The sequence below is a fragment of the Oncorhynchus masou genome, chromosome 32 (assembly GCF_036934945.1).
Source record: "Oncorhynchus masou masou isolate Uvic2021 chromosome 32, UVic_Omas_1.1, whole genome shotgun sequence".
Classification (NCBI taxonomy): domain Eukaryota; kingdom Metazoa; phylum Chordata; class Actinopteri; order Salmoniformes; family Salmonidae; genus Oncorhynchus; species Oncorhynchus masou.
Genome location: NC_088243.1, coordinates 23,185,182 through 23,198,237, shown reverse-complemented (window position 1 = coordinate 23,198,237; position 13,056 = coordinate 23,185,182). Strand labels below are relative to the sequence as shown.

The following is a 13,056-nucleotide window of genomic DNA, read 5'->3' as shown; positions in this document are numbered from 1 at the left end:
TGTCAATCAAGGCAGCATCAACTGTGAAGCGGTTTCTATGGAAGTGATATGAAATGAATTAATAAATCAGTGGTCTTAGATAAAGGCTGATCTTTAAACATTTCATTCCATGTGAAGTCTATCAAAGCATTTGAATCCATCCATCAGAATAGGTGCTATTATAGTCATACTGTCTTTTCTGTATGTGGTGGACAATCAGGCTATTGCCGAGCAGATGCTTTCATTTGAAGTCCTATGAAGATGACTAGAATATACAGCATAATATACACTGCACTGATAAATGCAACGGAGTCAAAGGAAATATGAGTTTGCATGTCTGAGAGAGTGTGCTGGAGATGAAAGGAATGGAGAGCTACAGTGTTGGACAGACACAAGAAGAGGTCTGTTATTTATATAATTGCATTCTGTTGGGATGTCAGTACCAACCCCTATCTCTAAGAGTAAACAAATTAGCCTAGCGAAGCTTTGTCAAAGGTCAAAGTTGTGGACACAGACAGGAAGTAGCTAGTGTGACAGACTAAGGCCTTTCTGGCTCATCGCTCAGGGAGGAACAGATGTTGGTGGCAACGCACCGTGTGATTATCGCCACGGTGATAGAGGAACAGAGGCGGCAGGCGGCCTTGGATGGATGCTGGTAATTACCCATACTCCCCTGGGAGGGAGATGACACGTGCCTGCCACTCTCCAAGATCACAGGGGCATAATTAGAGGTCCAGTAACAGTTGTTAATAGAGCAGCGAATAAAGGTAGCAGAGAGAGCTGGGACTGGGTGTAAAGGAGAGAGAGCTGGGACTGGGTATAAAGCAGAGAGGGCTGGGACTGGGTGACAAGGAGAGAGAGCTGGGACTGGGTGTAAAGGAGAGAGAGCTGGGACTGGGTATAAAGCAGAGAGGGCTGGGACTGGGTGACAAGGAGAGAGAGCTGGGACTGGATGTAAGGGAGAGAGAGCTGGGACTGGGAGTAAAGGAGAGAGAGCTGGGACTGGGTATAAAGCAGAGAGGGCTGGGACTGGGTGACAAGGAGAGAGAGCTGGGACTGGGTGTAAAGGAGAGAGAGCTGGGACTGGGAGTAAAGCAGAGAGATCTGGGACTGGGTGTGAAGGAGAGAGAGTAGGTACTGTGTGTAAATGAGAGAGAGTAGGTACTGTGTGTAAAAGAGAGAGAGCTGGGACTGGGTGTAAAGGAGAGAGAGCTGGGACTGGGAGTAAAGCAGAGAGATCTGGGACTGGGTGTGAAGGAGAGAGAGTAGGTACTGTGTGTAAATGAGAGAGAGTAGGTACTGTGTGTAAAAGAGAGAGAGCTGGGACTGGGAGTAAAGCAGAGAGATCTGGGACTGGGTGTAAAGCAGAGAGATCTGGGACTGCATGTAAAGGAGAGAGATCTGGGACTGGGAGTAAAGCAGAGAGATCTGGGACTGGGTGACAAGGAGAGAGATCTGGGACTGGGTGTAAAGCAGAGAGATCTGGGACTGGGAGTAAAGCAGAGAGATCTGGGACTGGGTGACAAGGAGAGAGAGCTGGGACTGGGTGACAAGGAGAGAGAGCTCGGACTGGGTGTAAAGGAGAGAGAGCTGGGACTGTATGTAAATGTGAGAGATCTGGGACTGGGAGTAAAGCAGATAGATCTGGGACTGGGTGACAAGGAGAGAGATCTGGGACTGGGTGTAAAGCAGAGAGATCTGGGACTGGGTGACAAGGAGAGAGAGCTGGGACTGGGTGTAAAGGAGAGAGATCTGGGACTGGGTGACAAGGAGAGAGAGCTGGGACTGGGTGTAAAGGAGAGAGATCTGGGACTGGGTGTAAAGCAGAGAGATCTGGGACTGGGTGTAAATGAGAGGGATCTGCGACTGCGTGTAAATGAGAGAGATCTGGGACTGGGAGTAAAGCAGAGAGATCTGGGACTGCGTGTAAATGAGAGAGATCTGGGACTGGAAGGAAAGCAGAGAGATCTGGGACTGCGTGTAAATGAGAGAGATCTGGGACTGGAAGGAAAACAGAGAGATCTGGGACTGCGTGTAAATGAGAGAGAGCTGGGACTGGGAGTAAAGCAGAGAGATCCCGGGACTGCATGTAAATGAGAGAGAGCTGGGACTGGGTGTGAAGGAAAGAGGGCTGGGACTGGGTGTGAAGCAGAGAGATCTGGGACTGTAAGTAAAGGAGAGAGAGCTGGGACTGGGCGTAAAGGAGAGATCTGGGACTGGGAGTAATACCAACGATCTGGGACTGGGTGTAAAGGAGAGAGAGCTGGGACTGGGTGTGAAGGAGAGAGAGAAGGTACTGTGTGTAAAGGAGAGAGAGCTGGGACTGGGAGTAAAGCAGAGAGATCTGGGACTGTGAGTAAAGGAGAGAGAGCTGGGACTGGGCGTAAAGGAGAGATCTGGGACTGGGAGTAATACCAACGATCTGGGACTGGGTGTAAAGGAGAGAGAGCTGGGACTGGGAGTAAAGCAGAGAGATCTGGGACTGGGTGTGAAGGAGAGGGAGTAGGTACTGTGTGTAAATGAGAGAGAGTAGGTACTGTGTGTAAAAGAGAGAGAGCTGGGACTGGGTGTAAAGGAGAGAGAGCTGGGACTGGGAGTAAAGCAGAGAGATCTGGGACTGGGTGTGAAGGAGAGAGAGCTGGGACTGGGAGTAAAGCAGAGAGATCTGGGACTGGGGGTAAAATGAGAGAGAGCTGTGACTGGGTGACAAGGAGAGAGAGCTGGGACTGGGTGTAAAGCAGAGAGATCTGGGACTGGGTGTAAAGCAGAGAGAGCTGGGACTGGGTGTAAAGAAGAGAGAGCTGGGACTGGGTGACAAGGAGAGAGAGCTGGGACTGGGTGACAAGGAGAGAGAGCTGGGACTGGGAGTAAAGCAGAGAGATCTTGGACTGCGTGTAAATGAGAGAGATCTGGGACTGGGAGTAAAGCAGATAGATCTGGGACTGGGTGTAAAGCAGAGAGATCTGGGACTGGGTGTAAATGAGAGAGATCTGGGACTGCGTGTAAATGAGAGAGAGCTGGGACTGGGAGTAAAGCAGAGAGATCTGGGACTGCGTGTAAATGAGAGAGAGCTGGGACTGGGAGTAAAGCAGAGAGATCTGGGACTGGGTGACAAGGAGAGAGATCTGGGACTGGGTGTAAAGCAGAGAGATCTGGGACTGGGTGTAAATGAGAGAGATCTGGGACTGCGTGTAAATGAGAGAGAGCTGGGACTGGGAGTAAAGCAGAGAGATCTGGGACTGCGTGTAAATGAGAGAGATCTGGGACTGCGTGTAAATGAGAGAGAGCTGGGACTGGGAGTAAAGCAGAGAGATCTGGGACTGCGTGTAAATGAGAGAGAGCTGGGACTGGGAGTAAAGCAGAGAGATCTGGCACTGCGTGTAAATGAGAGGGGGTGCTGATGGAGGATTTCCCTCTCTGTTGTCTAGCGTTTTTTCTCAATGCCATAACCTTACCAAAAGACATTGGGGACATTTAGAATAGTTTCGGTTGTATTTGATGGTAGGAACGGCTGTTTGAATCACTGGGCAATAAAATGAATGAGGGTAGAGACTTGGTTTTAGGAAGGAGCTGTCTTGTTCCTATATTTAGAGTTTAGCTTAGACATGGCGTGGCGACCGGTCATTAGCAATAAAAATACAAATGTTTTTGGGGTTGCCGGTTTGCATGTTATTTTGAAATTATTACCTGTCACAAAAAGGTTTACAAACAATGTAAAAAAAATATTATCTCTGAGTTAATAAAACTGCATGCAAACTTGGTCTCAACCATATCCAAACTAAGGCGGCTACAAAATGCAGGTGTTTCAGCCTAGCTCAGTGCTTTCTGTGGTCGGGCAGCCAGAGGAAAATAAGGGGTTGGTAATGTTCTCTTATTGCGCCGTGTTCCATCACTCCTGGGGACACTAGGTCATCGCCAAATCTAAGGGTAGAGCTCGAAAATTCAAGCCTCTTGGGTGCTGCCATAGAGTTACATTTGAAGTGTCCATCCAAGAAGGCTCAAGGTTATTGGCCACAGATAAAATGACGTCAAATTACATGATATATACAGTGGCTTTGATTGGACTTTAAAAATCTTGGCTAACAAGCTAGCAGTCATCATCATGAATCAAGTCAACAATATACTGGCAAATGCTTTTTAATCCTTGTCATATGAAGATAAATAATGAAGAGAAATTATATATAAAACGCATCGGTGCTCATTGGCCGTTGGACACAAACATTACACAACAAGTTGGAAATTGCAAATTCAACAATGAGTGGTTTGTAAGAAATCAATGGCTAACTGCAAGCATTGCAAAGCAATCACTAGCCTGTTATTCAGTGGAGAGGGTGTGTGGTCCAAAGTCTGGGTTTAAGGGTCTCTTTTCCACACTTAAAAGGATAAATATTTAACATTGGCCATGCTGTCAATCCAGCATGACTTCTGCCGTGTTCAAAACAACTGGGAAATCTGCCTTCCGTGAGTTCAAGACAACTGGAAACTGGGGGAAAAAACAAGCATTTTGAACTTGGGCCTCTTTCTAGAGCTCCGACCTGACAATCACTGATGTCATCATGATTCAACTTTGTTTTTTTTCAGAGTTCCCAGTTGTCTTGAAAGCACCAAACATCCAGAGAATACCAGACTTTGATGACAAAATCTGATGACAAAATTTGCCCACGAAGGACAGCCGTGCCACCTTGCTGTTCAAGTGAGCACAGCACAACAAGGTGAGTCAAAAATGTATTGCATGCTGCTGCATAAATTATGTAATATGCCAGGGAGATATGTATACTGTAGCTAAGAAGGTAATGCTAAGTGTATATTGTGTAGTAAGATGTTAGAAGCCCATGTGCCTCACCTTAATAATTTGGTCCCTTTTCCACTCTTAATTTTGCCTACAGTTCTGGTGATACACATGTAACCTATAGCCTGTTTTAGAGAAATGTAATGTCTCGGAGGAAATGCCATTCAGCTGAAGACCAAGGTCAGCCTGCAGGCAGCCAGCCTGCCACAAGGAGTCGCTAGAGCGCGATGAGCCAAGAAAAGCCCCGTCCGACCAAACCCTCCCCTAACCCGGGAGGGCCAATTGTGCACCGCCCTATGTGACACCCGATCATGGCCGGTTGTGATACAGCCCAGGATCGAACCTGGGTCTGTAGGAACGTCTCTAGCACTGTGATGCACTTCCTCAGACTGCTGTGCCACTCGAGAGGTGCTCATTCATGTCTTCATCAGAATTACGGATTGCCTGTTATCCGCTCTTCGTTCCCTTATGACATAGTTTGTACATCTCAATTGTTAGTAGAAAACAAATTTGTTTAAGCAAGTCAACCATATCAGCTAAGTTTTTTTAAAGGCAGTAATTGAACTGTTTCACTGCCAGACAAGGCTATGCTGATAACCCGGTGTAGCAAGGTGTTGGGACTTCTGTTGGGACTCTGCTGTTGACACAACTTTATGTAGGCCCTAATAGTATGTGGGCACCGTTGGTCACTGTTATAGTGCAATTAATGTATTGTTTAATGTTGAGTTGTGGCTTTGCTGGCATGCATCATTTATTTTTATTTTTAGTTTGCCCCACAAAGATTTACTTGCTAAGATCGCAAAGAGGTGTGTGTCATCACGAGACACTGAAGTTACATGAAGTTGTAACCCACCTTTTCAATAAACTTCATCCTTTTACCTTGAACTAATGATTTCAACCTGAAGTTTGAGCTCACCCATGCCATGTAAGACAATTGAACAAACTCTCAGAAATGCCAGTTTGTCATCACAAAGAGGAGTTTTATGTTGAGCTACAAAGGAGCTGAAGTGTACAACAACACTATCACCAGCTCACCTCACGCCCGACATCAGTCTAAATCCCCCCCCCTCCAAAAAAAGAAGAAAAATCTTAAGTGCAGCAACGTTCAGCAGTCAGTGACAGGTGTGCTTTTGTCCGTGTCGTGATGGCAAGAGTGCCCACGACACATGGCTCTTAAAAGCTCTGTGGAAGGCCTCCCATGTCAGAGCATATCACAGCAGCCTTTTAACGGCACAAAACCTCTCTGACAGCCCCAAAATGGCTCCTCACGCTCCCCTTTGTTCTACAGGCACTCCCCGTAAACGGGAACATTTGACCCTTTCTTTCATTTGACGGCCCTATGAATTCTTCAGGGTGAAAAGGCTTAATGGATAAAAAATACCATTTGGACGGAGAAAAGTTAGCAAGCGCACTTATCCATCTACTGGGAAACCATGGTGTGTCAGAATCCTTCTGTTCATCTTCTCTACCTTAGAAAGTACTTCAGAAACCCTGCTGGACTGGCTTTGATGTCAGTAGACATGCATTTGATATATGTGGCAGCTTGACAAATAACACGAAGTGTGCTGTATGACATGTAAATACAACATGTTTCATTTAATGAGAGTAGCAGATCACTGTGTGTGTGCTTGTGTGTGTGTGTGTGTGCATGTACAGCGTGTGTGTGTGTCCCTAAGCTGCCATTGTGCCGCATGACGCTGTGCTTGGCGACAGACCCTGTAATAGGAGGCTGGAATGGGATCACTGCAGAGATAATGTGTGAGTTTGCCAGTCAGCCTTGTCTTCCTCAGCAGAGGGGAGTTCCTGGGAGAATTAGGCACGCTGAGGCTGACACAGAATACCCACCCAGATAAATGGAAAGGCTTTGGTAGGACATATTTTTTGCATTTACTCGCTGACCCAAAAAAGTGATGTCCGCTAAATGAGACCCTCAGGGAGCTTCAAAGGGAAGTGGCTATTTCCTCGTCTGCTAGAACGCATATCACAGAATAGAGCTCAATCTTTTCAATGGCCGTTGTTCAGTTTTTAAAGATAGGGCTCTGCTAAGAGTAATTTATTCAATGCCCGATGCCAATTTATACTTAATGCTAGCCAGGAGAAGGGGATATCCATGGGCCATCTATTTTAGGAGAAATAACCATACTGTAAGCATTCAATTATGTATTTCAGATCATTTCAAATTCTGAATGTGTGGTATTGTGAATTTCATGTAAATGGTTGTCAAAACTCCTAGGTCGTTTAAAATTCCAAAACCACATCTATTTCTAGTTTCCACCATTCCAGTTGGTATGTTAGTCCTCCCTTCTCTTCCTGCTCATTTGAAGCTCTGTGGTGATAAGAGAGAAACATTCAACAGTGTAAAAGTCTCCTCTCCACAGTCCACACGCTCTTTGTTGTGTGTTGCTGCTCAGCGTTTCATGACTTATTCACACATTTGGTTTGGTCTCGCGCAGGGCATCAATATTTGATAAGGGGAGAAAGAACGCTTTCCTCATGCTCTAGCTAATGAAGGGTGTGTGTGTGTGTCTCTGTGTGATGTAACAGTTCTCTAGGGTGAAGATACACAAACCACAGCACTAGCACCATCACCTCCGTTCTCTGGAGACCCAGACTCCGTCAGTCGTGACAGTGGGTCAGTTTTACCTACCCATAAGAAACCTAGGCATGCTCAGTAACTGTATTTGATCTGATGCTAGGTTCATTGAGAGATCGATTCATACAACCTTCTGCATTTAAAGGGCAGGCATTACTAAATTAACATACCTTGTGACTTGATTACTGACCGATTTAGGTCATAGTATTGGTATATCAAATCAGTAGTTAACGCTGATCAAATCGAATCCTTACTGGAACTGCGCTGTGAGACGCTGTGAGACATGCTGTCATATTCCTCTGATGCGTTGCGTCGAAACTGATTTGGCAACCTTTTGTCCCGGCTAATATGGTTAAAATCAATATCAATGCTTGCCCTTGGTCTGACATGGGAGGCCTTGATCAATATTGATATTGATTGATAAGTGGTATTGATGCAGGGCCAAAAGAGTCTGGTAGGGCTGGTAGGTTAAGTCTAATCAGTTTAAGTTGGCCAGAGGCAGTTTAAGATGGGAGATAAACTGTTAAAATGTCTGACTTCTTGGGGAGTGGGCTCTGTTCTGGATGGGTCGTGGAGGTCTGAAAAACCTGAACGACCCAGGGGAGGTCTGGATGGGCTAGCCCAGGGGAAGTGTATTGGAGACAGACAGGGGGCCTTCTCTCAGTCCCCTGACTCTGATCTGATCCACACCTGGACAATATCACTGCTGGACGGCTTTAGCTGGAAGCCAAGGACCAATGCGCAGGCTGAATGTGTTTGAAGCGTGACAAAGATCTAGTTGAATTGTTTTGTCACGACTTCTACCGAAGTCGTTGCCCCTCCTTGTTCGGGCGGTGTTCGGCGTTCGACGTCACCGGTCTTCTAGCCATCATTGATCCTTTTTTCATTTTCCATTGGTTTTGTCTTGTCTTCCCACACACCTGTTTTCAATCCCATTCATTACCTGTTGTGTATTTAACCCTCTGTTTCCCCTTATGTCTTTGTCAGAGATTGTTTTATTGTCAGTATAGTGTGATTGTTGTATAGGTGCGCGTCGGGTCCTCGTACCCATGTTTGGTTTGTTTGTACATTTAGTGTTATGGAGCATACTCGTGGAACTTTATTAAAAGACTCCATTTTACACTCAGTTTGACTCTCCTGCACCTGACTTCCCTGCCACCTATACACATATGCATGACATGTTTTCTGTTTTGGTAATACCAAGCTCAAAACCATAAACAGATGAAACACGTTATAATATGATGGGTACCAATATGCATTTTAAGAAAAATGTATCTTAAAAGATTCCTAAGGTGGGCCTAACCAGGCTTCCAGGGTAGTATAACATGAACACATTTCTCTGTGGTGGGACCTGACTGTGACACGCTACAGGGGTGTTGAAATAAAAATACATGTGGATGGAGTAGACCCGCAGAGGGCAGGCCTCTCTCACCACCAACACTCTATCTCGCTTTTTCATTATCTCTGTCCTTCTCTCTCTCTCTGAGGTATTTGCCTGTAGTAATATAAATCCAAGCCCAGGTCGAGAGAGAGTGGTAGAGAGAGGTAGAGAGACAGATAGAGAGAGAGCGTTAGAGAGTGAGAGGTAGAGAGAGGGAGGTAGATATAGGGGGAGAGAGAGAGAGGGATAGACATAGAGAGAGAGCGAGAGAGAGGTAGACATAGAGAGAGATAGACATAGACAGTGAGCGAGAGAGAGGTAGACATAGAGAGAGAGAGAGAGCGAGAGCGAGAGAGAGACTAACTGCTGCCTGCATCTCATTTACAGCTGGCTGTACCCAGGACTGAGGCAGGCAACAGGAGCCAAAGCACCAAGCCCAGAGTAACCTAGTAAATCCTCTGATCCGGCAGGGAGAGCACAGTCACACACTGACTGGGGTGAGGGCATTGGTGGGAGTGTATGGGTGTATGGAGAGGATTGGTATTATTTGAAGTATTACTTGGATATCTGTAGGGTTGAATGTCTGGACATGGCACAACATTCTTTGTTTGTGGTATGTAGGGTGTTGGACAACCTTACACCCTCAGCCAATTGTGGTTGTTCTTCACCATGACTCCAGACCCTGAGCGAGCTACAGTTGCTGCCTCTTTTCTTCTCTTGTCCCTGACCCATGTGTGTGTGCCTCCGTGTGAATACCATTGTGTCCGTCTGTGTGTGTAATAATGTGTCCTCACAGCAGCCATAAGTTACTCTGGTAAAGCACCTCTGGCCCTTCTGGTTGGGCCCGGAGCCCAAGAATGGGATCATCACGGCCCAGGGACACAGAGACAGAGAGGGGAATGTTAACTCAAAGACACAGCCTCATTCTAAGTCTCTCTCTCCCCCCCCCCTCTCTCTCTCTCTCTCTCTCTCTCTCTCTCTCTCTCCCTCTCTCCCTCTCTCACTCTCTCTCTCTCTCTCTCTCTCTCTCTCTCTCTCTCTCTCTCTCTCTCTCTCTCTCTCTCTCTCTCTCTCTCCCTCTCTCTCTCTCTCTCTCTCTCTCTCTCTCTCTCTCTCTCTCTCTCTCTCTCTCTCTCTCTCTCTCTCTCTCTCTCTCTCTCTCTCTCTCTCTCTCTCTCTCTCATTATAAAGAAGTCAGTTAAGAACAGACTCAGCGCTCCTTCTGCCAGTGCCGATTTTGTACCAGGACTAGAATGGATGGTTTCTTATGACAGAGACAGTCATTAATGCTTGCAAAATATTTCCAATAACACCATTCACAATTTTACGTTTTATTTATCCTTCTGCCTTCTACTAGGTTTTGTGTGAGGGGAAAAACGGGTTGTTGGCAACTAACGCATGAGCACAGGATTATAAAGCAAAGTTCAACACACCTGCAGAGACCCTCTCCATCTGTCATAGCACATTGAGAGAGGGGGGGTAAAGAACAACACCAGTGGTTACAGTTTGAAAGTATAGGGGTCGATTGATACCCCCTACTTCCTAATGGTGTCTTCAAGGGGACCTTGGACATTATTCATACAGCTACAGAAGGAGGGGCAGTACAGCGGCAATCCAATTCGACTCTAATCCCAACAGAACCTCTCCTCTCCTCCTACATAGTTTTTGCTTATTGGAGAGGTTTGGAGAGATTGATGAAACCAGCAGCGTTGGATGGAATAAACATATCACTCCTCTTCCAATAAGTCAGATACCAATGCCCTTGTTGTCAGACATGAGATACCAAGGCCTATCCTAAAAGAGCTACATTTGCACCGCAAACAGAGAGGGGTCGTGTTGGAAGGAAAACGGACGGGAGCCTTCTTTTATTGAATTCAGCTCTCCCTTAAACCAGTGATTTGCCAATAAATTGGGTGCTTTGTTACTTCATTGAAAAATATTAAGCTGAGTTTGCTATCGATTGCATTTTTTACTGGCTCCTCGTTTTCCTCGCTCCCATCCTCCTTTCTTCCACCTCACTCCATCCTTCCTCATCCCTCGTTCCTCTGCTGGCTGTTTGGTGCAGGGCAGAGAGGCAGGCGGGCAGCGGGCCGGGAGGCTGTCAGGTGAGACACCATTAGACTGGCTCCTGACAGCCTCCAGTAATGACCTCTGATGGAGGGAAGAGCTGTAATGTTTTGCTCAGGGGCTAGACTCTCACTCTCTCTCGCTCTGACTCTCTCGCTTATCTCTCACTTTCTCTTTCTCTAACTCTCTCTGACTCTCTTTCTCTTTTAGCCTTTCTCTCTCTTTTACCCCCTCCCCCTTCTGACCTTTCTCCAACTCTCTGTTGTCCAGGCTGAGTGAGTGATAGGGCCGAGCAGTGCTCCCTTGCACGTCACTCCTTCGCACACAAACAGAAACACAAATGCTCGTTACAACCAACTGCCTCATATGCCTGATGGATGGAAATGGCATCAACTCTGGCCTTCCCTTACCTTGATTCTCAAGGCAGACCTCTTGTCATTCTGTGTATGTGTGTGTGTGTATGAAGTGTGTGTGTGCGTGCCTGTGTGTGTGTGTGTGTGTGTGTGTGTGTGTGTGTGTGTGTGTGTGTGTGTGTGTGTGTGTGTGTGTGTGTGTGTGTGTGTGTGTGTTTGGCTCGCAGTCCGTATACATTTCAAAGCTCCATACAGATTACAGTAGAAGATGTCTAATCTGTCTGTTGCCATTTCCTCTCATTGAGAGAGAAATTGGCCGGATCACATTTTTGGGAGTTTCTACCGCAAGGATTGGAATAATCTTTATCTTGCTTCACAGCCTCATCATCTCACCAGCGCGACTAGATTGGTGGTTGTCAGAGCTTCGCTATGCCCCTCTACCCCCAAGAACTATTCCTCCATGTCTCTGACTGGCTTACAGAGTTTACTGTATGGTTATAATTATTTCCATCCCAAAAGGCTGTGTAACAACATGAATGGAGACATTTGCAGGATAAAATCAATTGATGCAAACTTGGCAAATGTTTCCTGGGCTATTCTTCAACATGAAATCCTAAAGGTAACCAGGAAAAAGGAGACAGATGCATCTGGTTTTGGATAGAAGCTATGACCAGTTTCTGAGTGTATGATCGCCTTTTTTGTAGGGCCAATTTTGTAAACCATTTTCTCATACCCAAATTGCTCTACACCTGCCATCAATTATTAACTTAAACTACCCAGTTAATCTGTGGATCCAGCATTCCAAAATGTTTTGCATATTTTCCCTTTGATAAAGCTTGATAAAAGGGAAAATGTAAGACACCATTCTCAGGCTTACATAATCACAGACAGGCATGTTTGAGAGGCCAACCATACTGCCCCCATAATGCACTCTGCCACAGCACCACACCGCTCCAGTATACCATAATTCTTTACTCTGACTATAGCCGATTGACCAACATCTCATCACTAGATCTATTTGACCAATGACCATCCAGCTCCTGCTCCAAAGATGATATATTGTTGTTACCTTTCCTCTCATTCCAGACCCACAAAATGCCTGGTGTTCACAAGTTTGGGAGTGAAGAGAGCGGGGGACTTTTGAGCTCTGGGCCCCTGTGGCTGTTTGCCTGGCTTTCTGACATCATAGGGTAAGGCAGTCTCTGATCCGCCAGCTCAGAGACACCATCTGATCTGACAGGCTTAATTGACTATGTCAGCCCCTTCAAAACCATTTCCCCCTCGCGCTGACAGCAATCTAGAATTGACAAATTAGCAGAAACTTTAACCTTTAGACTGATTATAATGTGTTCTGAGGGAAACAAATGAACTTCTATTTGTTAACGTCAGGCTTTGGTTCAAGTCGTATAAAAAAAAGGAAAGGCAATCTGGAGGATGATTTGGGAGATTGTGTGTCATATAAATTAAATGTTTTGTCTTGGCTTTGATGAAGAGTTCCATTCTTGTTCTAGAGATTGTGTGGTGTGTTTCACAGTAGATGAGATATTTAATTGCAGTTATTGATTTTGTAATTTTCAACAAAAAGCTTTCGTTTTGTTCAGATGTATTTCTTTAGCGACTACAATTGCGTGTAAAATAAGACAGAAATTATAGAGATGTACAAATGTAAATATTTCAATGTCATCATTTTGAATTCTAGCATACAATTTAACGTCAACAATTATATGCAAATCTGGTAAACATGCACCTTTTTGCAATATGGCGAGATCTATTTAGAAAGATTATGACTAAACAATAGATGGACATGTGCAGTTGTGTGAAGAGGCTTAGTTGTATTTCCCAGCCTGTTAACTTGTATCTGAGTGAGTGGAGAGAGAGCAGAGCAGTGTTCACA

The 13,056-nt window shown here is 45.7% G+C and overlaps 1 long non-coding RNA gene across 1 annotated transcript; it reads left to right on the top strand.

Annotated features, from left to right (window-relative positions):
• The first annotated feature begins 548 nt into the window (after positions 1-548).
• LOC135526941 (uncharacterized) lies at positions 549-12,783 on the top strand. Its single transcript, XR_010453371.1, has 3 exons — positions 549-634; positions 4,561-4,691; positions 12,249-12,783. It is a non-coding gene; the product is annotated as an uncharacterized LOC135526941 (long non-coding RNA).
• The last annotated feature ends 273 nt before the right edge of the window (positions 12,784-13,056 follow it).